This window comes from Bos taurus, chromosome 7 (genome assembly GCF_002263795.3).
Source record: "Bos taurus isolate L1 Dominette 01449 registration number 42190680 breed Hereford chromosome 7, ARS-UCD2.0, whole genome shotgun sequence".
NCBI lineage: Eukaryota > Metazoa > Chordata > Mammalia > Artiodactyla > Bovidae > Bos > Bos taurus.
This window is the reverse complement of record NC_037334.1, coordinates 54462723-54475233: the sequence shown is the minus strand read 5'-3', so window position 1 is coordinate 54475233 and position 12511 is coordinate 54462723. Positions and strand designations below refer to the sequence as shown.

Genomic DNA, 12511 nt, shown 5'->3' with positions numbered 1-12511 from the left:
ATAAATAGCTGTCACAGTAGACATCTGTTGTTTTCTGTGTGGCCTTTTCTCCTACTTTAATTTAAAACCCTAATTATTGGAAAGAGCATCTCTCTCCTCTTTTTTTTTTCCCTTCTCTCTCTTTCTCTCTCATTTGTACCCCACTATTAAGTATCAGTGGTGGGCATTTCACCTAGGCTTTGCCAGTCAGAGTATAATCCCAACTAGACCCAGCGAGATCCATGGAGCTACTCCCAGGGACATCCACTAAAATTTTTGGAAAAGAAGAACTTTCTTTCCATTGAAGTTACTAAGCTGGTAGAGTTTTAAATCCAAGAGCTATGGGGCACCAGGTGGGGGTGACCTTCTCAGGAATAAAGCCAAAACAGAGGAAAGTAAAGCTAAGAGATAGGAGTCAAGTCCTTTTTTAAAAGAAGTTTTTAAAATGTATTTATTTATGGTTTTGCTGGGTCTTCATTGCTGCAGGTGGGCTTTCTCTAGTTGCGGTGAGCAGGGGCTACTCTCTGTTTTGGTATACGGGCTTTAGGTGCACAGGCTTCAGTAATCGTGGTGCTTGGGCTAAGTTGCCCTGTGGCATGTGGGATCTTCCTAGACCAGGGATGGAACCCACGTCCCCTGCACTGGGAGGCAGATTCTTAATCCCTGGGCCAACAGGGAAGTTCTCAAGTCATTTTGATATCATTTGAGCCCTTGAATCCAAGCATGCCTAAAACTAAATTTCCTCTTGACTTTTAAGCAAATCAGTAAACTTCCTATTTAACAGTTGGGTTTCTTTTAAATCCATTAAAAAAAAAAAAAATCTTGATAAAATCCTAATGGCAAGTTTTCTTTGTGTTATTTCCATAAGAAATAACCTGGAGGAGAACTTTCATAATTTAAACAAGACCTATTCACCTCCTGGAAATTCTCCCTGACCACCACCTCCAGACCCACAACTACCTCCCTGTCCTTAAACATCCAGGTGATTTGATGGGTATGTAGTGCTCCATGCAGCTGTTACCACATTTCTACACATCTTCCTTGTTTGATAATGACTTGTTACTCTGTCTCCATTTCTTCCAGAGTCCAGGCTGTATCTTGATCATTTTTATCCTTGCAACCTTACACTGGGACCTAACATGTAATAGTTGCTATTTTGTTGAATTAATTATGTTTTCCTGAAGAAATGAATGAATGGGAGAGGAAAATAGTTGGGGAAATCCCTTCTATTAATGAAGATTCCATGACTGAAATTGTCAATAAAATAACTAGTATCAGAAGGCCAGAGTAAACCAAATTAATATATTCACATGGAATCCTCAAACTGTCAGTTATTAGTGGGTGTCTAGTTGAGAAATTGTCCTTTCTCTGATCATTAGGATTAAGAAGCTGGGTGAATGTGGAGGAGATGGTCCTTTTTTTTTTTCCGGCAAAACTTTGTTTAAAAATCCATAAAATTTAATAACCTCTTGCAACATGTTTTAAAACTGAAATGTACAACCTGCAATGTGGAGTATAGGTTTTATGCTGTAAGGGAGGAAGCAGGAGAGCAATGGTGACCAGAATCTTGCTGCTAACCAGTAGGCAGTATAGTAGGTGGCTTATGGTAGGGGTCTTCTGTGACAAAGCAAAGAATAACAAGGTCCTGAGGAGAATAAAAAGAGGCGGCACCATCTCTGTAGCACAGGGTGGTTGAGTGAGTTTTACAGTTAATATGGGCAAATGATGGGGGGAAAAATCTACTGTACATTGGGATAGGATCAAGGCATTGGAATAACAATCCCTTTATGTGGGCAAAATCTTTTTTTAATTAATTTTTATTGGAGTATAGTTGATTTACAATGCTGTGTTAGTTTCTGCTGTACAGCAAAGATATACACATATACACTCTTTTTTTAGATCCTATTTCCATATAGGTCACTACAGAGTACTGAGTAGAGTTCCATGTGATATATAGTAGGTCCTTATTAGTTATCTATTTTATATATAGTAATGTGTATCTATAAATCCCAATCTCCCAATATTCCTCCCCCTACCCTTTCCCCCTTGGTAACCATAATCTGTAACTCTATTTCTGTTTTGTAGATTAGTTCATTTGTAGCCCTTTTTTAGATTCTAAATATGAGTGATATCATATGATATTTGTCTGACTTCCTTAGGATGATAATCTATAGGTCCATCCATGTTGCTGCAAGTGACAGTACTTCATTCTTTTTTATGGCTAAGTGACTTCCCTGGTGGCTCAGATGGTAAAGCATCTGTCTACAATGTGGGAGACCTGGGTTCGAGCCCTGGGTCGGGAAGATTCCCTGGAGAAGGAAATGGCAACCCACTCCAGTACTCTTGCCTAGAAAATCTCATGGATGGAGGATCCTGGTGCAGGCTACTGCCCATGGGGTCGCAAAGAGTCGGACACGACTGACTGAGCGACTTCACTTTCACTTTCAGTACTTCATTGTGGGCTTCCGTGGGTGGCTCAGTGGTAAAGAATCTGCCTGTCAATGCAGGAGATGCAAGTTAGATCCCTAGGTTAGGAAGCTCCCCTGGAGGAGGAAATGGCAACCCACTCTAGTATTCTTGCCTGGAAAATCCCATGAATAGAGGAGCCTGGTGGGCTACAGACCATGGGGTCACAAAGAGGCAGACACTGCTTAGTGACTGAACACACACGCAATATTCTATTGTATATACATACCGCATTTTCTTATTCATTTTTAAATCAGCAGACTTCTAGGTTGCCTCCATGTCTTGACCATTGTAAATAGTGCTGCAGTAAATAACGGGGTGCATGCATATTTCCAATTATGGGCAAAAATCTTAATAAAATTTCTAGATGAGTAAGAAAACTTCCGAGTAGGACACAACTGAAGTGACTTAGCAGTAGCAATAGGACATGTTACTGGTATTTAGGTTTTCCCTCCTTTCTCCCACTGCAAGGCAGTCAAGCCTAACTTTCTGCATGTGCTTCAAAGATATGAGTTTGAGCTGACCATTTACTTCTCTCCTTCCACACGCTGCTTCCTTCATGCTGCTCTCAGGTGCAACTCATAGAAGCACTCACTTCCTCCAACCACTGAGCCTTCTCAGTCTTTGCCAGACAATCTTCCTTTAGCACGGGTAGTTCCTGCACACGTCTGTCTCTTCCATGGAGCTGCCACATGACTGGTTTGCCTTCCTTTGCCTCCAAAATGCTTCCCCTGTCCAGCCATAGCTTCCCACCTCCACTGGCACCACCCCAGAGCAAATCTGTGTATGTCCTCGAATCCTGTGAGCCCGCCTCCTCACTGTTCCCCCTGCTTCCTGCCTTAGCTCCTACAACGCAGGCTCCACATGACAGGTGGAATGAGCTTTCAAATAGTAAATTAGATTACATCCATAATCAGTGTGCTGATAAATGTGTAACAGCTGCTGCGAGGGAGTATCTCTGTATCTGTTATACAGTTTTACTGATACAAAGAATGCATAGCATACAGTTTACCAAAAAATAATAAAATACACAACACTTTTTAGAGTAAATTCTATATAGCCCATTGATTTTCAGATTGGTTTCAATGGTTTTTGCTAAACTCTTGTACCCACAGTCAGCCTACAGATGCAATTCAATTATGTTTGGCAAAAGCAGATCATATTTGGTTAATATTCAGTTCAGCAAAGAAGTCACTCATGCCACTGAAGTTCAAACATGAATGTTGATGACTTTTTTTTTACATTAATGAGCAAGATGAAAGTAAAACAACAAAGATTATGTTTGGACTACACTTTGGCAATGATGTGAGGACTACACTTTGGCAATGATGTGAGTGCTTCTCTGTTGATCAGATAGTTTTCAAGTACTGGAAAAATATTTCATCAATTTTTTGTGTTATTCATGAATGAACACACATTGACGTTCAATCTTTATTGCTAAATTTTCTTCTATCATTTTCTCAGGTTTATACAATAACACAATAAGTCAAGCTCTGATTTGCAGTGTTTTCCAATTTCTATAGTGTACATACTCCATCATGATAGATTTCAAACTACTGAGATAATATTTCTGAATGCAGAGTTGGGAAGAGATGTTGTATCACACCATTATATGGGATATGCATTATAAAGGATGGACAGAAACAACTTTAAAGCATAGATAATGGTAAAGCAATTAAGAAGTAAAGTTTTGAGCATTTATTACCTTGGTTTTTTAAGTATTTTGTTTAATTGTAAGTTTCTAAATGGTTTAGTTTTGAATCTTGGCCATGATGAACAACTGACTTACAGAATTCCTGAAAACTTAGCAATCAGCTCCCCAAGCAGGTGCATCCGGCTCCAGCACTCATGAATTGCCACTCCTCTGCTGGAATTGTCAGGCCACCCATTGCACTATCTGGGGAAGGAGTGAAGAGAGGCAATGATGATTGTCAATAAAATTAATAATTACTTTTGTTGCGATGAACTAACAATGAAAAATTATACACACCCCTACTTGTTTTCCCAAGCTTAGTGTTTAAAAACTCCTTTTGTATGCACCATCCAGCATGACCTAATAAACAAACAAGGCATAAGCACCAAAATGGAAATGTAAGTTTTTGAAAATGAGCTGAAAGTTTCCACCTGGAAATGGAACCGATAGAAACAATCTCTACTAAAGGAACATGGAATAGAAAAGGAGATTAAATCAGAAAGAGGAAGAAAGCTAATGACATAATGGCCAGCCACAAATGCCACAAATGAAAAACAAGGTACGTAATACTTGTTACAGTTATACAGGGTGCTTGCTCTAATGTCTGCAAACACTAAAAAACATTAGGTTCCTGCTCACTGCAACATTTATCTCATTTATCTGCTGCTATTTACCTCCTCTTTGAATCAGGTATTGCTTAAACTAAGTTCTGCAGCATAAAGAATATAGACTTAATAGGACACCCATAAGCATATCATGCATATGAATATAAATTGTGATATTTTAGGTAGCTTATGATGAAACCATTGAAACATCATGAGAATCAGCAAAACACCAGGGATGCCCGTAACAATTTAGCATTTCCCAGTTCATGTGGGAATGTTAATTCCAATTACAAAAAGAAGTACCAAAGTGGAATTCATTATGATGAAGAACTTGCTGTTCTAAATGTGAATTGTTTATAAAAAGCACGTCTGGTGTAAAATGCAAATATTGAAGCAAAGAAAGACAGGGCTTTTGGAACTCAGCTGGGTTCCGTTGAAATTCTGACCTTACAAAGTTAAACAAGAACAAGTGTTTCCTAAAGACAGGATACTGTTTTAAAGAGGCATCTAATAGCTATGGTAGCTGTAGAAGTAATCTTTTTTAAGTAAGTTCCAACAACCCATGAAATCTGCTTTTGCTGGCTTAATGTAAAATTAACATATTCAATGAACTGCCATACTCCAAATTAATACATATGAATATGATAAAAATTTATTGATTCTAATTTACATTTAATGTCATAGATTTAAAGTGAGGTGGGGGGATAAAAGGATAGAATAACCAGAAAGCACAGCCATGACAAGGAATCATGGGCTGTAGGAAAATAAGTTACAAGGAGGTCTCTTTATGTAAAAGGAAATACATGTGGTAAACAATGGTAAAGGTGGAAATGAATGTGGCATGTACACTGTGCTCTTTCTTCATCAGGCTCTCTCCTAACTAAAACTACTAAAGGCATTCATCTCAACTAATCCAGTTTCTCCATTCTCCCTGGAAACATACCGACTGATGCAGGACAGGCTGAACACTGGGGCCGCAGTTACTTCCTATGCTCCACACGTTGCTGTTTCTACCATTTATGCTCTCCAACAGTTCCTGGCAGTTTTTCCCCCCAAATTATGTTTATTCCATTTGCATTGTTCTAGTAATTACTTGATTTAATTAAATATTAAGTAAAATGATGAAACATGAGTAATGAAACTTTTTGGTTTATAAAATCCAAATGGAAAAACACCCTATAAATAATTGCTGTCAAACTAGGTGAATTTAAGACTACTTTAAAAGATCGGGGTGAGGACAGAGAGGATGAATTATAAAAATTTAGAAATCTATACTCATATTATTTTTAAGTATTTTTAATTTCTTGCTCTACTTTAAAGAAAACTTGAAAAACAGTAATACCGCATATTAATAACTGCTAATGATGACTGAACATTTAATATACCCTAAGAATTAGTCAAAGCATTTCATATATATCACATTTGCTTAATCTTTATAATAATTTGAGTTAGTACTATTATCGTAATATCTTATGGAAAAACCCAAGTGAATTTTTTGGCCAACCCAATATCATCCCCATTTTACAGACAATAGAAACTGAGGCACAGAGAGTTAGGTTGCCCAAGGTTACGTTCTTCATAGAGGTGGAGGCCAGCCAGCCAGTCTGGCTTTTAACAGCTATGCTGATGCAATGCAGGTGTACTTTATACATGAATGAAAACACAAAATGCCAGTCACTGGACTCTCAAAAGCTTTAGACCCTCATCAAAGGATTAACAACTAAATATTCAGTCATAAATTCTAGGTTTTAAAGCTTCAAATTTACAACTATAATTTTTTATGATTCCCTTGCTTTAACTGACTTTATTTTAATACCAGTCCAATCACATCGGTGACAAAGTTTTGCCTTCTACAAAGGTGAAAGTCGTAGTCTTAAATACTAACCAGAATGAGAGTTGAGGTCTGTATACACTGATAGGGATTTATTGTAGATGCTTAAGCAGGAGCGTGACAGGACTTAACTGATGATTTGGAGGAGCATTCTGGCAGTGAGGCCTGGATTTTTTCTTTTTTTAAAATTGGTATACAATTGCTTTACAATGTTGTTAATTTCTGCTATACAATGAAGTGAATAGGCTAAATGTGTACATATATCCCTTCCTCTTAGATCTCCTTCCCACCTCCATCCCCCATCCCACTGCGCATCCAGGTCATCACAGAGCACCAAGCAGAGCTTCCTGTGCTTATATCAGATTCCAACTAGCTATCTAAAATGATACAACAGATGAACAGAATTGGAGAATTCACTCTGATAATCAATTGCTGTATAAATGTAAAAAAGTGGTTTAGTTACTGTTCAGGTTTAAGGTTTTATTCACCTTAGGATATAGTCTCAGACCCATTCCATTTCTTCCTTCCTTCCTTCATTTACTTATTCATTTAACAGACAGCCACTGGTACCTACTATGTACTAGTGATACAGTTGAAGGAAATGGGAACCCACCCCAGTACTCTTGCCTGGAAAATCCCATGGATGGAGGAGCCTGGAAGGCTGCAGTCCATGGGGTCGCGAAGAATCAGACACGACTGAACGACTTCACTTTCACTTTTCACTTTCATGCATTGGAGGAGGAAATGGCAAGCCACTCCACTGTTCTTGCTTGGAGAATCCCAGGGACAGAGGAGCCTGGTGGGCTGCCGTCTATGAGGTCGCACAGAGTCGGACACGACTGAAGCAACTTAGCAGCAGCAGCAGCAGTGATACAGTGTTGAAAAAGACAGACACAGGCTCTGCCATCAAAGAGCTTTTTACAAATTTTTTAATATTTATTTACTTGGCTGTGCTGGGTCTTAGTTGCAGCATGTGGCATGTGGTTTCTTGACCAGGGATCGAACCCAGGCCCCTTTGCACTGGGAGCCTCGAGTCCTCGCCACTGGACTACCAGGGAAGTCCCAGAGCAGCTTATATTCTAGAGGGGGAGAAGAAATTTAACAAACGAATCCAGAAATAGCAAACGATCACTGTAATGTGCTACCAAGGTAAAGTACAGGACACTATAGGATCAAACAGTAATGGGTCTTTGTTTGTTGTTTGTTTAATTTTTTTAGGAAGGCGTACTCAGGTGTTTAAACATAAGTCAATTAAAATGAAGATCTTGAGTAATATTTGGACACATTTCATTAACTCATTTGGCCTCCACAACAATGCAACAATGCCGTAAAAGTGATATTATGTCTAGTGAACCCAATGTTTTATTATAACTATGTACTGGACTCTATTCTAAGAGTGGAACATATAGCGATGAACAAGACAGTGAAGGTCCTTGCCTTGTCACAGTTTGGATATATCACCTCATTCCCACCTTTACTTCTGAGACAATCAAATATCTTCCCCCTCAGATAGGGATTCATCCTATTTCTTCTTTTTTGGTAATTATAACTTCCCAGTGTTACAGATTAATAATTTTCTATCTATTAGTAATTTTTCATATTTAAAGATAAGATCATATATATAAAACACTTTCAGTGGTGCCTGGTAGATAGAAGTTCAGTGAATGTTTACTGTTAGAATTGCTGTTATTATTACAATGCTTAATCTCATGTCCTTTCTGGTACACAGGATTTCATTTCTTAAATTAAGTTCCATACACATTTATTGCAGGTGTATCACAGGATTTGCAAACTCTTTTGTGGAAATTACAAGATCAGTGAACAAATATCTCTTTAATATTGTCTATTTCTACCCTCCATGCTTAGCTATGTGATCTTAGATAAACTTCAAACTCTGTAAGCCTCGGGTTCTCATGTTAAAACCATATATACCTATCTATTCAGCTGTTGTCAGCAGAAGTGGGCAGCAGACTGTGTGGGGGGGGGTGTGTTGGGGGAATCAATAAATGTTAGCCACAAAGCACAACAATTTTAATACTCTGAAAAGCAGATACAGGGCTAAAGTTTATGCCTGCTTTCAGATAAACATGAAAGACTAAAGAATGAGAGGTTTCCCATCAAATTAAAAAATTAACAGGCATACTTAGACCACTGAAAAGAAACGAATCAGGAAAATTTAACACTTTTGCTCCACTGAAAGTATTTTCAATGGTGATTGTTAATCTGAAACAATGAGTCCTCTCCCATTTTAAAGTGATCCACTGGACCTGCAAGAAAAAAATGAGAGGGGAGAATTGGGAACTCTTGTAAAAGCGGATGTTACATAAATGCAGGGTGCCAGCAACCTGCAATATGAACAGGTAAGAGGGATGAAGTGTTTTTTTGTTTGTTTTTTAAAAGCAGAGATTCAACCATGAAACAGGATTATGGTATGGGAAGAGACACTTGATTAGATATGTTAGGGTCCCTTTACATGTTTTGTTGTTTAGTTGCTAAGTCGTTTGGGACTCTCTTGCAACCCCATGAACTGTAGCCCACCAGGCTCACCTGTCCATGGGGTTTCCGAGGCAAGAATACTGGAGTGGGTAGCCATTCCCTTCTCCAGGGGGTCTTCCCCACCCAGGAAGTGAACCTGCATCTCCCACATTGGCAGGCAGACTCTACCACTGAGCCACCAGGGAAGTCTGCCCTTCTCCCTTTATATATGTTTGAATACTTAAATAATTCCTAATATGACGTCTCAGCAGATGTACAAGGATATTCATTTCAGTGCAAGTTTTCATTTTTATGCATTGGAGAAGGAAATGGCAACCCACTCCAGTGTTCTTGCCTGGAGAATCCCAGGGATGGGGGAGCCTGGTGGGCTGCCGTCTATGGGGTCACACAGAGTCGGACACGACTGAAGTGACTTAGCAGCAGCAGCAAGGTAACATTGTAGGTTTGGGTCTTGACTTTCTTTCCATGAAGCTGTTGGTTATTTAGGGACCCACTGGGTAAAGACATGTGATTCTGGTATTTGAAACTTAGAAGGTAAGAAGCCTGGAAAGTAGGCAAAGTAGCATGCTAGGAGTCAATTCTCATTTAGAGGCCACGGTGAGCACCCAAGAGTAGGGCTTCCCTCCAGTTGACTACTGACAAGGAAAAGAAAAGAGAAGTCATTTCTTCCGGATCAGAAGAGGTGTTGCTAACAGAAGGGGTTTTGTTAGCAACTGGGTTGCTCAGTGCTCTTCATAAAAATTCTCCTGGCTGAAGGTTCTACGCTGGCAAAGGTCTTGGGTCCCTTCTTGCCTCCGGCGGTGAGCGTCTTTTCCTTTGCCAAGATGGTGGCCCTGGCATCATCTGGAGGCGGCCAGTGCAGATCGCCTCCGCACAGGTGGCTTGCTAATAGCCTAGTTCTCCCATGTCATCCTTGGACAACACACGGGGCAGCGTCCACCACCTCTGAACCAAATGCGAGCGACTTCGGCTGCCGGGTAATGAGAACCTCGGCCAAGATGGTGGACGCGCAGCCAAGCGGCGTCAGCTGCCTTTACCAAGATGGCGACGGGAGGTTTCCGGCACGCGCTTACCCAATCCTCTGCAAATGTCAGGGCAGAGCAGCCGCTGCCAGTCTGGGTGCAGCTGGGGGAAAGAGTAGCTGCAGCCGAGCGCCCGGGCAGGGCTAGGTGGAGCTGCCGCAGCCTCCGCCCCTGGCAGCAGCAGGCAAGCGATGTCACCTGTAGGGGCGCAAAAGTTACCTCCCCAAACCCTAAAGCAACACAAACACAACCTTTCCCCGAGTCACACAAATGATAGTATGTGCCGCCCAAGGTAGGAGGCTAGATCCCGGCGTCGCCCTAGCCCTCCCGAGGCGGCGAGCTTGGGGAGGGGGCTGGGGCGGGGGCCTCCCGCGCCGACTCCCCTCGCCCCAACGCCCCTCTCTTTGGGGACAAGCCACGTGTTTCCCTCGGATGGAGGGGGAGGTGCGTAACGGGAACAGCTGGAAGGAGTTTCACGCTGACATTTTAAAGCTGCGTGTGTTCAATTTTATTTGGAGGGACTAGGGTCCCATGAACACGAAATGGTGAGCAACGCATTGAGGCGAGTGCAGCAAATGTCAAGATTCTGGGGAAGGGCCTCCGCGGGAAACTTGAACGTGGGCCCCCGAGGGGGGTGGAAGGAGAGGTCAGGAGTTGGGGGTGGCGGGGGAGGAGGGCGTACTTTGCAAGCAACTTACTGTTTCGCTTGCAACTTGCTTTTAGGCCTGCCACCTCCTGCTTTCCTTAAAAATAATAAAAAGTGCAAAGAAATCTAGTTCGCCGGAGGTTTTGCATTTGGCGTGCAACTTCCTTCAAGTGTGAGCGCGCTAGGACGGAGGGAGGGATGGGGGTTGAACTTGGCAGGCGGCGCCTCCTTCTGCCGCCGTCGCCGCCTCGCAGACTCGGAGAAGAGGGTGGGGGACGGTCGCGGCGCGGGGGAGGGTGGGTTCTGCTTTGCAACTTCACTCTGGGTGCGAGCGCGCTCGGCGGGTGCAGACTGGGCCGCCCAGACGATGCGGGGGTGGGGGACCGGCCCGCACGCGACTCCCCGTGGGCCAAGAGTACGTTTGAGCCGACCCTCTTCCCTGCCCGCCCCTCCCTGAAGCCTCCCCAGAGGGCGTGTCTGGCGGTCCGGTCCCGCGAGCGGCCGAGACGCTGCGGCACCGTTTCCGTGCAACCCCGTAGCCCCGTTCGAAGTGACACACTTCGCTCAACTCGGCCCGGGGGCGGAGGCGCGGACCGGCCCCGCGTCTCTGCTGCGGCCGCGCCCCGGCTCCCCCAGCCAGCCCGCTGTCATCCGCAGGGGCGCTGACGGCGTTTACCGCCGAAGGACTGGGCGAGCTCCGGAGTGGATCTGGAGTGGCGGAGTTGGGCGGGGGCGGGAAGGAGCGGCAAGAAGAGAAACTATAGAGAAAACTCGGTTTCCCTCGGAAGCCCGCCCCAGAAAGGCCAGGTCGGCCCCGCCGGCGCCTCATCTCCTTTTGCCTGCGGGGTGGAGAGGTGGAGGGCGAGGAGGCTGCCTGGGCGGGAGCCGCGCCGGGGGGCCGCGGGCGGGCAGGCGCCGTCGCGGCCGGGGTGGCGGGGCCCGCGCGGAGGGCGTGGGGGCGGGGGCCGCGGCCGCTCCTGCAGTTGCCGAGCGTCGCCAACAGGTTGCACCGTTCCCCGCGCCGCCGCGCGGCCCCTCGGGCGGGGAGCGGCCGGGGGTGGAGTGGGAGCGCGCGCGCGCGGGTGTGTGTGCGCGTGTGTGTGTGTGTGCGCGCCGTGGCGCCGCCTCCGCCCGCCCCCCTCGGTCCCGCTCGCTCGCCGCGGCCGGGCGGCCCTTTCGCGTGTCCGCGCTGCCTCCCCTCCTCCTCCTCCTCCATTTTGCGAGCTCGAGTCTGTGACGGGAGCCCGAGTCACCGCCCGCCCGTCGGGGACGGATTCTAGTGGGTGGAAAGAGACGCTGCAGCCGGAGCGGCGGAGCGCCGGCACGGAGGACGCGCGCCCGAGAGCCCCGGCCCGCGAAGACGTGCGCGGGGCGGGGGTCTGGCTTGTCAGCCGGGAAATGGGAGACTTTCTCAAATAGGGGCTCTCCCCTCCCCCTCATGGAGAAGGGGGCGGCTGTTTACTTCCTTTTTTTTAGAGAAAAAAATCTCTCCCTCCTGCTCCTCCTGCTTTCACACGCTAAGTTGTTTATCTCGGCTGCGGTGGGAGCCGCGGACGGTAGCGGGTGAGCGGCGCAGCCGGCAGAGGTAAGGGGAGGGCCGGGGGCTGGGGCCCGCGTGGGCGCTTGCTCCCCGAGGTGCGGGCCGGGGCCTAGAGGCTGGCTCGGGGGCGCCGCGGTAGCTCGCAAACTTTTATTAGCCTCGGGGAGTGGGGGTGGGGGCTGGCGAGGGCCGGGTGACGGTGACGAAAGGGCAGCGCGCGGGTGACAGAGCTG

General features: G+C 45.1%; 1 protein-coding gene across 11 annotated transcripts in view; it reads left to right on the top strand.

The window, feature by feature from the left end:
* The window catches only part of NR3C1 (nuclear receptor subfamily 3 group C member 1), a 147036-nt gene that overhangs the window by 16587 nt on the left and 117938 nt on the right, over positions 1–12511 (top strand). For 4 of the 11 annotated variants that reach the window (XR_009495049.1, XM_059887931.1, XM_005209528.5 and 1 more), the window contains exon 1: positions 11881–12323. The exons of 1 other annotated variant lie outside the window; for it this stretch is intronic. The gene's annotated coding sequence lies outside the window, so the exon portion shown is untranslated. Of the gene's footprint in view, positions 1–10326; positions 10638–11293; positions 11546–11880; positions 12324–12511 lie in introns of those variants that run through there. 6 more of the 11 variants (XM_024993840.2, XM_005209530.5, XM_024993839.2 and 3 more) reach the window with 4 other exon arrangements.